Source organism: Pleurodeles waltl, chromosome 1_2 (genome assembly GCF_031143425.1).
Source record: "Pleurodeles waltl isolate 20211129_DDA chromosome 1_2, aPleWal1.hap1.20221129, whole genome shotgun sequence".
Taxonomy (NCBI): Eukaryota; Metazoa; Chordata; class Amphibia; order Caudata; family Salamandridae; genus Pleurodeles; species Pleurodeles waltl.
In genome coordinates, this window is record NC_090437.1 from 621,671,168 (window position 1) to 621,681,808 (window position 10,641).

General features: G+C 42.3%; 1 long non-coding RNA gene across 1 annotated transcript in view; it reads left to right on the forward strand.

Annotated features, from left to right (window-relative positions):
* The window catches only part of LOC138295734 (uncharacterized), a 70,531-nt gene extending 60,830 nt beyond the window's left edge, over window positions 1–9,701 (forward strand). The window contains exons 5-6 of the long non-coding RNA XR_011203673.1: window positions 5,982–6,009; window positions 9,654–9,701. This is a non-coding gene — a long non-coding RNA (uncharacterized lncRNA). The remainder of the gene's footprint in view (window positions 1–5,981; window positions 6,010–9,653) is intronic.
* Window positions 9,702–10,641: the final 940 nt, after the last annotated feature.

Below are 10,641 nucleotides of genomic sequence, written 5' to 3' on the forward strand. Positions count from 1 at the left end.
AGGAATCTGGCAGGTTGTCCTTTGCGACATGAAGTTTGGAGTTCACAGAGCGCTCACGCACATCGATCTACTGCTGTGGAAATTATAAGATCGCTTCGAAATTCTGTGTCGCTTTAAAAATTCTCTGTGGTATTAGCAAGTGAAATCCGCACCATTGTTGACGGTATTGCATTGCTAGGCATGAAGCGCTGGTAATTTGTGCCGCACACGTTTTGGCATTAGTACTGTCCTGCAGGGTTACCGAGTCAGGCTAACTTCCAGCCTTGGTTTTGGGATTTGGTTTGCTAAGCTGTATCATAAGTGGTGTACTTGATCTTCTGTTAGTTTACAGTCAGGGGGCCGTTATGAGTGGGCTTAAAAACAGCCCTGTACCTCTCCTAGAACCCTCACAACCACCACTACTCCAGTTACCAATGTAACAAAGTGCATAGGGGTTTGGGAAGAAACACCGCAGGATCACCACTTGGCCCCTGAGGGTCGCATAAAAAATGTGAAATGTGTGGGAACCATGATCCGGTGTGTAGCTATCAACAGTGCAGCTGGTGAAGTGGCACTGAAGCCCGCTGATGGGTCCACCACCCCGGATTTACAGATTCCTGCGGGGATTTACATTTTGCATGGTTTTTGAGAAAACCCACGGAGTATGTGTGTGTACTACGATCTTTTATTATATTTTTAGTTTCTCTGCATAGGTTAACAATTTTGTGCAAGAGGTAAATATCGCTGTTTAGCACATCGCTTCACTCTTGTTTTACACTCTTGACGCCTAAACTAATTCAGGGTGGTTAGCTCATAAAAAGGTACACAACACCCTCCCGGATCATTACCCTTTTGCTCTAGTTGTGGCCCTTCCAAGTCCAACAGAGCACAAGTGGAAGTGTAAAAAATTATAATCTCAGCCACGACCCGGTGGTAGTTAGCAAGACAGAGCTGTTTTGAAAAATGTTATTGCTAGCTTTGAGGAACAGTAAATGGACAACACACACAGGCTGAAGTCTCCCACCTTACCCCAGAACAAGCCCTTCAAATCCCTACAGAAGAAGTGAAGTGACTTAACAAACTGAAATAAGTAAACACCACCAGGCCAGACAAGCATAAACATTTCTTTCACAAGACATTTGTCTGCAATATAAACTGTTGTTATTCTTGCTGCACACCAGCTATTCAAGTTTAGGCAAGACGAGTGTATTATACAGAAAAACCCTGCTTGTCATTGATAATTTACAGGCACATATCTGAATGCAATTCTCATTAGGTTGGATGGAAAAAGTCCTTTGGCAGTGAGCTGGTAGTGCCTGTAACACGGGCTGTTTTGTAGTAATGATGGGGCCTCTTTTTAGAACCAGGGTCACCAGCATGTAATTGCCAAAATTAAGATTCATGTGGTTGGGACTCATTCAATATCAGGTGTGAAATGAGGCGGGGAAGCCCACTACAGGGTTAGAGGTAACATGAATGTTAGGGGGGTGTAGAGAAAAATACTTTGAATGAAACCTACTATGCATGCCAATGATGTGCTTTTCTCAATGGCTAAACACCGCCTTCCCTCCCCCTACCTCGTGAAAAAGCTTGACTGCTAGCATAGGCCAGGCTGTTTCAAGATTAACTGTCAAGAATTGAATATCTTTAACCTTTCAGTACCATAAGGAGTGGACACAGCCCGTTCTGCCCAGTGTCCCCAGAAGTGGGCATCTCAATGTATTACTGATTTACAAATAATACAGCTTAACTCTAAGGAGAGCAGTCCTTAATGAGCGCGTTCATTTCATGCTGCTGTGATGTCAAGGGTGGGGAGGGTTGCGTCTGTCAAAATTACAGTTCTAATAGGAAATCTGTATATGTTCCAGATGCTTCCAGTGGTGGTGTCAGCTAACTTAACCAGAATTTAGAGCACTATTTTCACATGTAAGCCGTTCTAAGTGCTTGGAGATGTGTGGTGCTGCACCCTTGGCAAGTGGGGAGAGCCACTCAGCTGAAGTATATAGTAGAGTGGCGGTGCAAAGAAACTGACAAACACTGGTTCTTTGTGAACCATATAATCACCAACTACTCCCTATGGACTGTTCCTTGGCTAAGCAGGCAATTCAGACCCATTAGTGTGTACTCCTAACCAGTCCACATGGCAACCTTATTAGGATGAGACAGGGCTAGCAGAGCTTACGGCCTACCTTGTTCCCTTCACAGCACAGCCATGTTGGGTCTAGCCCAGAATTCACACTAGTATTGTAGAATAAATGGTTCACTGCCTGAAAAGATTTGGGTTGCCCTAACGTCAAACCTTTTGAAACCCATAAAGTAGATTGTACTCTCCTGGAAATTGAAAATCACAGGTATTGTCAGGTCCGGCTCTTGATGCACCAATCTTATGTCAAAAAAGGAGTGGTTAGGCTGCCTTTAATATATGGATGCAGGTGAAGGAGCAGAATAAAAAAACAATCATCTGACCAATGGGAGGGCGTCTTTGTCAGGATGCACAATATGGCGTGGAGCCCATAGGGAAGGATCTATGTACAAGGTAGATGATGTATTATTACTCTACTCTGGCTAAGCTACTTGCATGGGATAAATGGAAATCTGATAGATGCTGCCTGTGGTGTTGGGGAAGGCACAGTGTGTTTGAGGTACCTGCAGCTGTCACAATACAGTAATAGAGAAAGTATTATTGGTACCAGACAAAATTAAATCCATTGCTATGCCATGAAACCCAGAAATAATTCTGCTTGCTGTTCCAGTGCCTGGGTTGAGGGGCATGACAGGGCACAGCTGCTCATTGTGGACGAGCAATGCTCCCAGCTGCCGATCAAAGGACTCCTAAAACATGAGAATTGCTGTTACTGGATGAACCATCCTTAAGATTTGATAAGGATTTTTCCACCTTTGTGTTGGTTTAGTACTGGATGCTGTGTTATCTAGCGATAGGATTGTTCCTCATGATTACCCTAATTCTCATGATTTAGCAACACTATAATTGCCACTGCCCTGAAAGAACGCTTTTTAGGACTAGAGGTACCATCTCGTAGACACAGGGACCATGGCTGCCATCCATCTCCTGGTTTTGGATTAAGAGCCATATCAACTTCACTACCAGAACTTTTTCTTGGTGAAGCTGGAGAGGTTAAAGTGTGTAACGGAGTGGGGTGGTATGTTTTTCCATTCCATTCTTCTTTTGCCTTGCTTTTCCTGCCATCATGATGGTCAGCATCTTATGTTGTAAGAAAGCACAAAAATGTAGCCTAAAAATGATTGTGTCTATTTTACAAGTATAACTCTTCTTCCTTCTCAGTCTTATTGCACTCTATAATTACCTTTTCTATCCTCTTTTCTGTTCTAAGCCCACGTCGCCTTCAGGATGATAAGCAAACATATGTTTCTCAGTCTTCTTCAGCATCAGCGCCTGATAACGGCTAGCTAAAAGAAGCATGGTACTCCTTATCAGACATAGGCAACCTTTATCTTCTATGGATCATACGCCATTACCTCATACAAGGGTTGGCGACACACCCTACCTCTGCTCCCACTACTCGTGCAAAAACAGACTTGTGGCCCATTAGACAGTATGTCGATCTAGATATATATTGACCGCTGGTCGCCCAAATCCAATTCCCATCTCTGCTTTGTTTGAATTATGAATTTTACTCGGTTTTTGTGGACCATTTTGTCCAGTTTGGTGATCCACTCTTTGCTATTCTCAATGTGTGTTTTTTTTTTTTTTTTTTTTTTTTTTAAACTTTGGTTAGTACGTTGCATTCGGTGGGTACTTCAGGAATTCTGAATAGGCTTTAACAGTGTGTCTTAATCAGACCCTCGAAAATATTTATAACATTAACACAAAGGAATGTGACTTAAAGATATTGTTTTACTGTATAAAGTCTGATATATAACCGATCTTCAAGTATCTCAAGTTTCACCTGTGTTTTATAGAGGAGAACTGATGTGCAGAATCTTTCTGCTTAAATATACAGGACCTCTTGCCTACCACAACTTTCAGTCTGGGAAGGTATTGCAGGCTAGCATGGACACCATAGTTGACAAGGTACTTCGTTCACGATGTTGGATGTAGCAGGGCTAATACTGGGGAAGAAAAGGATACATTGGTCTTGGTATGTGACCTCTTTAGTCTCAGTTGCTTACTTTTCAATGACCTTGTTATGAGCTGCCTCAGGCAATTTCATCAAAACTACAGCTTCACCACTCGGCAGATCTATTGGTTCAGGGCTAGTTGATCACAATAGCACCTCACTCTGGAATGATCCAATTGAGTCTGTAAGGCTCACACCTAGCCAGCCAAATACTCTGGGATGCGGCACTGTTGCCATTTCCAAGTCTCTGAAGTCGCCCTCACCCCCAAAGGACACCATATTCATCACACAGTTTTGAAAGTGTATTTCTCTTCTATTTTTCACTGTTGGACTGCACTGATTCAGACACCACTCCAAGATCTGTACTGTGATCTCCCATCCAGGAGCAGATGTCAACATGCATTCTAGTCTGCTCTCCAGAGCCCTAAATCTAATTTCAAAGTTTTCCCTCTTTTTAGGAAGATGATACAAGTGTGCCACCACCGCTCTTTTCACTGCTTGCCACGGCAGATGCTGTCCCTTCATCCAGCTGTCAAGTCCCATTCGCCCCTCACAAGTTGAAGTGCAAGGTAGTAAAGAGTTTTCCAAAGAAACACTCTTCCCACCCGCCTGCACCAGACCAAAGACCTCCTTACCTTCAGGAAACTTCACAAGACCTGGCTGTTCAAGCAATAGCAGCACCTCACTCCCCCTTCTCTCCCCTCCCCTCCTCAGTGCCTTGAAACCCTCACGGGTGAGTAGTGCGCTTTACAAATTCCTGATTGATTGATTGAGAGGCAGATACCTTTAAACGTCCTCGCAGGAGTGATGGTGTACGTTTCTGTGGCTTAACTATAATCATTCACCTGTGGTCCAGGTGGCCTCGTGCACCAGTGGATGATGAGGTTTCATAAGATCTGCCAGACACAGGGTGGGTATCAAAAGTAGCATCATCCCCCAGCATCAGCCAAGTTCCCAGCCACGTTTTCTGTTCCTATGACCCCAGTGCAGCTGGAATCACCTCTGTAATGCAGCGTCTGAAGCCTCCTCTAAATCCACTGTCTGCTTGCCTCTCACACACTGCCCAACATGACTGACATCAAGCAGTAGTGCCACTCAAAGACTAACCCAACTAAAAAGGTGAAAGGAATGAGTCCAGCATAGTAGGGATAGTTTTTTTTCCCAAACAATTGTTATTGCATTTTTCTAAATATAAGAAGGAAGCATTACAGGTCAAATAGCATCCCAACCACCAGTCATAGAATTCCCCAAACTGCAGAGTACAAGTGATATTTGTTAACGATGACGCTTCAGTGCGCCAAAGGGTGAGGTAAAATAATAGTCCACTGTTGATGGGCTGGTGCAAAGAGATGGGAGGGATTAATGGGCAGAGTGCCATGGGCACTGAGCGACCCAATTTGGTAAAACTGCCAAACAGGTAGCAACGGAGGGTCAACTATATTGAGGGGGATGGGGTTAGGGTAGGGTAATTGACAGAATCTTAACCCCCCAGCACCACCCACAAGACAAGACATGTAGTTGGTGCAGTGCACTTTGTCTAATATCCCTTATTGTATTGGATGCTGGTGTAGTTCTTTGGAAACATTTTATATGTCAAGTTATTTTGCAATTGTGTAGAGTGAACCCACATCGTCGCATCATTTCAGTCCACTCTTTAAGTGGCTTTGTGCACATCTGGGAAATCTAGCCCTTGAACTTGAGAAACCATCATTTGACTGTGTCAAATATTGATGTTTGATTGGGTGTGGTTGGAAGAGTTTTGTTTGTTCAAAGTTCTGTTTTAAAGTGGTCTTGACAATTTAGTGTTAAAGTAAGTTTGATCTTGGGAGATCTTTGTAGTGTTGTATGTATATGAAACCTGTGCTGAAGTACTTATCTGTGTTTTTTTTTTCCCCTTTTTAGATCGAGCAGGCAAGCGATTTGACCTGTTGTAAGTATTGTGGGCTTTTAACCACGCCCTCCTCACACCCATCACTTTCACTCATTCATGGACCTGCCTTTCAAAAATCCTTTGATATTGTTGGATAATTGCACAATTGCCGATATGTTTGACTTTGAGTGAACTTCTTTTTCCTTTTGTGTCGGTCTTTCACACTCATGCTCATAGCAGCCATGGTGCTTTGAATCGGCTCCCTTATCTCAAAGAATGTTTTACTTTTCATTTAAAATTTATGTGGCAAGAAAAGTCCAGTTAAGAATTTACAACGCCAGTAGCTCTAACGCGAGCAATTGGGAGACCCATTGCATTGCAAATGCTTGTTTTTTTATTTTTTATGTATGATTGCGTGTTGTCCATTGTGTGGTGTTTATGTAAATGCATCACAATCCAAATGTGCGTCTTATGAGCGGTGTGCTAAGTTAAATTTAATCAATGTGTATGATGTTGTGGTGTGCCCTGCTTTTCCAATAATTTACCTTGAGTACTGTGTTGTGTGCATGGTGGCCTGAGGGTCCTGTCTATCGTGCTTTGAGTCTGATCATTTGTAGGTGATATTGAAAAAGTGTGTGCTGTTGTTGGGCATGCTCTTGGATTTCATTTGAAGCGAAGACTGGTGAAATTTGATGTACAAATGAAAAATCAGTATCAAGCGACAACACAGCATGTTTTACCGATTATACTTAAGTTAATTGAGGTAGTCCATGGGCCATTTGTATAGTTATAGGGTTTTCAGATCATTATGCTAATTTGAGCTCTCCTTCATCTGGGAATAAATGCATTTCTGGCTTGTTGTGATGTAGTTTTGCTTATTTTATGTAGTTTCACTCGGATGTGAAGTTGAATATCATCTGCATACGTTTGTACTTGGTATTGAATGTGGTAAGTGGTGATAACCCGAGCCAGAGATCAGATGTGGAGGTTGAAAAGAAATCATGATAGTGGTGATCTCTGTGAAACACATAAAATAGTCTTGTTGCTCTTAAACACTAAGGCCCATATTTATACTTTTTCAGTGCCGCATTTGCCCTGCTTTTTGACGCAAAAGCGGAGCAAACTTACAAAATACAATTGTATTTTGTAAGTTTGCTCCGCTTTTGCGTCAAAAAATGATGCACATGCGGAGCTAAAAAAGTATAAATATGGGCCTAAATTCTCTGGTCCCTCTGCAGCTGCAAAATGGCCCTGAATCTTGTCGATATCACAGCAAGACCAGGAGCGTACTGCAGGCTTGGTGGCAAAATAGGGGATCCACTAAACAAGGGAGAAGCTCTACCCAAACCAACTGGGGGTGATCAGAAAGTTTTCCAAAACTGGGAATCTGACAGCGAGCCAAACCAAAAAAGGTGAGGAATGCAAAGTTGAGTGTGAAGTTCAGCAGTAGTGAAGAATCTCAACAACTTAGTGCAAATGGTGTGATCATTTGTAGTGCTCTGTCATGCTTTTCCCCTGGGTATTCTAACTCCCAGTCTTCCATATTCACCACTCTAACTTCTCATCACGATGCAGTGAGTATAGATCTTTCTTTTCACTTTCTTCATGTTCGAGCCGTGATACATTTGTGTCCCTGACAGTCGTCGTGTAATAAGAATTGTAGTTGGTAATGTGCTGTTGTGCTGAAACATCTGCTACTGACCACATGCACATTTTGTTGTGCAGACCCAAAACAGTAGAGCAAGCCTGAGCAGCATCCTTCTGTGAGTGATCTGAGCATGGAAGGGCCCACAGTAGCATGGAAGCAGAAATATACTTTCCTATCAGTGTAGAATGTTTCTCATCAACTGACGTACACAATCTCGAATTACCCCAGAATCCCCCCACTGTACGCACTGTTTTGCCCACGAGCTGGATTTGTATTGTATAGAATCCCACCACACATCCCACAGGTCATCAAACAAATATCGTTGGGAATGAAATCTAAAATACAGCTGACACTCGCGCAGGGGAGTCCAGGAGCATGTACTTTATAGTGTCCATAAGCGCCTGGGTTATATTTTATATATCGCAATTTATTTTTCTACTGTCTGGAAAAGGGGTCAGGGCTAGGATTCATGAAGTGACAGTTGTGGACATTGAAGGCAGTGAAAGGCTCCCGCAGGATGTGTCCTGATGGGCCTGCAAGTGTATTCCTTTGTTTTCTGTCGGTTATATGGATTAACAATAGACTTCATTATTCAGAATGTGAACAGCTTTTGATAAAGGGATAGAAGGCCTAAGCCACACGAACAAAACTGTACCAGGCGGTCAGTGTGTGTGAGGCTATTAAAATGCACATTCACTGCTAGTGCCAGACCGCCAGACTGCCCCGCATAACAAATCTGTGTTTTCCAATCGCTCATCGTACATTCACAGCATGCAGTAAGTGGCATATCCTTGGTTATCACTTTAAATTGTTGTGATTTATATATGGTGCCCAATCCAGTAATTCCCATTCAAGCCATGGTTAACTAAGACAAACCGTAGATCATCACGGTTTAACCGTGAACATAAAGAGAATAGATTATGCTTGAGGGAGCCTCCTCACAGGCTCATGGGATTGTGAGTGAGCCATAAGAGGGCCTGAATTGCGGGATCATTTGTAGTTGAAATACACACGTGACCTACAGCATCTGTGAGTCACTCACTGGTGGCGTCACACAAAATGATGCCCACCCTTCACCCCCTCCCCCGCTCAACGTGATGAGTGGTCCCTGAATCTCCTGTATCTCTCAAATAATCATTGACCTTGGACCTTGTGCAATGTTTGTTATCACAGTAAGAAAAAATGCATCACATTGTCAACAAAAATGCCTCCCATCTCCAGGCACCCTAGATGAGGCTGGTTGCTCTCCATTTCAGCAAAATCCGCTTCACAGATTTACTTGAGTCTTGGCATGAAAGTAGAACCTTACACAGAAAAGCTTGCTTTTCGTGGTTGATATGTCAGTTCAGTAGTTTTTGGGATATTTACATTGAAAAAAGTGTCAGGCAGGCTTCAGATGGTTAATTGAAATCTGTTAACTTTGCAAAAAGGTTCAGGGTCCTCAATTCTATCAATCACATTTGATTTTTTCAAAGAATGCGATAGTCTGAATTATTTTGTCTGCCATATTGGAATTCACAAATTTCGAAAAAGTTGTGAATTCCAGGACTGCAAACATTTTCAATGAGAGGATGAGAGATACAATGACCAATTTTAGGCACCAGATGTATGAACACAGAAAAATTGCAAGGAGAATTGTTACATTGTTTTTGGAAAGTGAATTCCTAGCACATGCTTGTGATTTTGTATTTGGGGAAAAAACATAATTTCACAAATCTAAAAACTCCTAAGCTTAATTTGCAAATTGAAATTAAAAAAGTGTAATGCTATAAAGGCTATAGTTTGGTGCTATCATTGTAGGATGCACAGGTGTGGGGCTGCAGGTTCTCACCACAAGGCTATCCCTGCGGCCATCCCTAGCTTTACACTGGTGAAGGCCATACAAAAATGGTTACTTGACAGATGAAAGTACTATTTTAAAAATTACTGACATTAACTGAAAATGCTTAGTTAAAGGTTAATTATTGTCCAGCAAACAAAAAAACAATGAAATTCACCCAATCATGATATGCAACACACAATGCACCTCACAGCTCACTTTTCCTGCCATTTTCAGTACACACTTTTGCAGAAGGGACTGAAGTAAAGGCTGTCTGTCAAGAAAAAAAACAGCTGGGTGAGTGTTTAAGTTTGTGTCACATACCATCATTGCTGAATTTAAATGTTTTCTAGGGTTTGTATTCACTGAACTTTAATTTCACATTTTCAGTTAATATATAAAGTGAAAGACATAATGTAAATCAAATCTTTTTAGTACCTTAACTTACAATCATCACTCGTCTTCTTTTTAATTATTCATGTTTTTTTCTGAAACCAAAGATCATATTCAAGGCAATTCAACCTGGACCTGATAAACAAAATAAGGCAGATTTAGGTGAAGGGATAAAGGGTGACCTGCAATAATATTTCCACAAGTACCCTTTACCAAAATCCTCCCTTTGCCTTCATAATGAGGAATATTATGCAAACCAAGAATTGCTGGGTACTTTTCCTCATGTGAATTCCCATTCCAGGAGCAATTCCTTTCCCCTTTACCACTTGCTTTGAGCAGGTGATAAATGAAAGTGGGAGGTCTATGTGGAGCACGGGTCTGGGCGAATTAGGTAGAGAGCGTCTGAAAGGAGGCTGGTGTCAGGCAGTGGTGACTGATCCATGGCTCCCCAGTGCCATAGGAGGATGCCAGCTGGGACCAGGTTGTGCATGTGCCCCTAGTCGTTGCCTGATCTTCGTGATTTCCACCAGCCAGATTTCCTGGCCAGTAAAATTGCGCCTATTGTTCCAACACCCAGAATATCTAGGTTATGGAAAAGCTGTCCAATTGTAATCGAGAAGGGCTGTTTGCTAACTGGGGATACTACTCTGCCTGAGCTGTAATGAGGGGCTTGGTGTACCAGTTAGACTAAGGCTATGAGTGTACCCTTTTCCCAGTTTTACTTACAGATTAGTACAAAGGAAATAAAATAAGTATTTGCTACGCTATCACATTCTTGATGACTAAAATGGTCCCACTGTGGACTGGCTATAATGGTTGTAGCTTCACAGCT